This window comes from Austrofundulus limnaeus, unplaced genomic scaffold (genome assembly GCF_001266775.1).
Source record: "Austrofundulus limnaeus strain Quisiro unplaced genomic scaffold, Austrofundulus_limnaeus-1.0 Scaffold907, whole genome shotgun sequence".
NCBI classification, from domain to species: Eukaryota; Metazoa; Chordata; class Actinopteri; order Cyprinodontiformes; family Rivulidae; genus Austrofundulus; species Austrofundulus limnaeus.
The window spans coordinates 92335-93570 of NW_013953309.1; the positions used below are offsets into that span (position 1 = coordinate 92335).

Sequence of the window (1236 nt, forward strand, 5' to 3'; positions counted from 1 at the left end):
CTGACCAATCAGAGAGAAGCACCTGACCAATCAGAGAGAAGCTCCTGACCAATCAGAGAGAAGCACCTGACCAATCAGAGAGAAGCTCCTGACCAATCAGAGAGAAGCACCTGACCAATCAGAGAAGCTCCTGACCAATCAGAGAGAAGCTACTGACCAGTCAGAGAGAAGCTCCTGACCAATCAGAGAGAAGCACCTGACCAATCAGACAGAAGCACCTGACCAATCAGAGAAGCTCCTGACCAATCAGAGAAGCTCCTGACCAATGACTCTGCTGATCAGGACAGATGTTTCCAGAAGTCTTTCATCTTCTCTCTGATTGGTTTCCAACATATTTTCAGCTGTTTTAGATCTTTACATGTATTTTCCATCTTCTTCAGTCATTTTCAATGAATCTGTGGGGATTTTCTGGTGCTGATTCAAATGTTTGTCCTGTTTTTGCAGCTTTGGGTCAGTCTTTGTTTGGCCTCTGGACTGGTGTCTGTGAAGATGCATTTCTAAAACCAACCTGGATGATCAGCTGTGATCTAAGGACCAGAAGAGATGAAACTGAAGCAGCAGCACCACGTCTGAGGGTTAACACAGACCCAGCTTTATCTGTCCTCTGCTGATCTTCAGATGTTCTCCTCTGACAGGGAGCCTTTGAAGAAAGACTCAGCAACAACATGTGCAGCTGCAGCCTCTGCTGCATGTTGATGCATCAGCTGTGTGGCAGGAAGCAGCTGTTTGAAGTGAACATCTCAGGATCACACATGTGAACAGGCTGGAAGTGTTGGAGGAGAACTCTGGTTCCCAGCAGGCGTTGCTGCAGGGCTTCTGATTCATCTCAGGTGTTCAGAGCTCAGGTATCACAGCATCACTAACCTGGAGCTGTGCAGCAGCATCACTGCAGGGCACGGCTCACCACCTCACCTGCCTCTGCTTTTACCTGAGCTCTGAGACTGAACCAAGGAATCCACCAATCAGTCCATTTAACCTGGTCAGCCAATCACAACAGCATCTGGAACAGCAGCAGCAGCAGCAGCAGCAGCAGCAACAGCAGCAGCAGCAACAGCAGCAACAACAACAACAACAGCAGCAGCAACAACAACAACAACAACAGCAGCAGCAGCAGCAACAGCAGCAGCAGCAGCAGAAGGCAGCAGCAACAGCAGCAACAACAACAACAACAGCAGCAGCAACAACAACAACAACAACAGCAGCAGCAGCAGCAACAGCAGCAGCAGCAGCAGAAGG

At 49.2% G+C, this 1236-nt stretch overlaps 1 protein-coding gene and 1 long non-coding RNA gene across 2 annotated transcripts in view; one reads left to right on the plus strand and one right to left on the minus strand.

The window, feature by feature from the left end:
• Window positions 1–1072, plus strand: part of LOC106533221 (uncharacterized) — a 2949-nt gene extending 1877 nt beyond the window's left edge. Inside the window, exon 3 of the long non-coding RNA XR_001312212.1 lies at window positions 445–1072. This is a non-coding gene — a long non-coding RNA (uncharacterized LOC106533221). The remainder of the gene's footprint in view (window positions 1–444) is intronic.
• Window positions 1–1236, minus strand: part of LOC106533220 (metabotropic glutamate receptor 7) — a gene marked incomplete at its 3' end in the record, with an annotated part of 59867 nt that overhangs the window by 2833 nt on the left and 55798 nt on the right.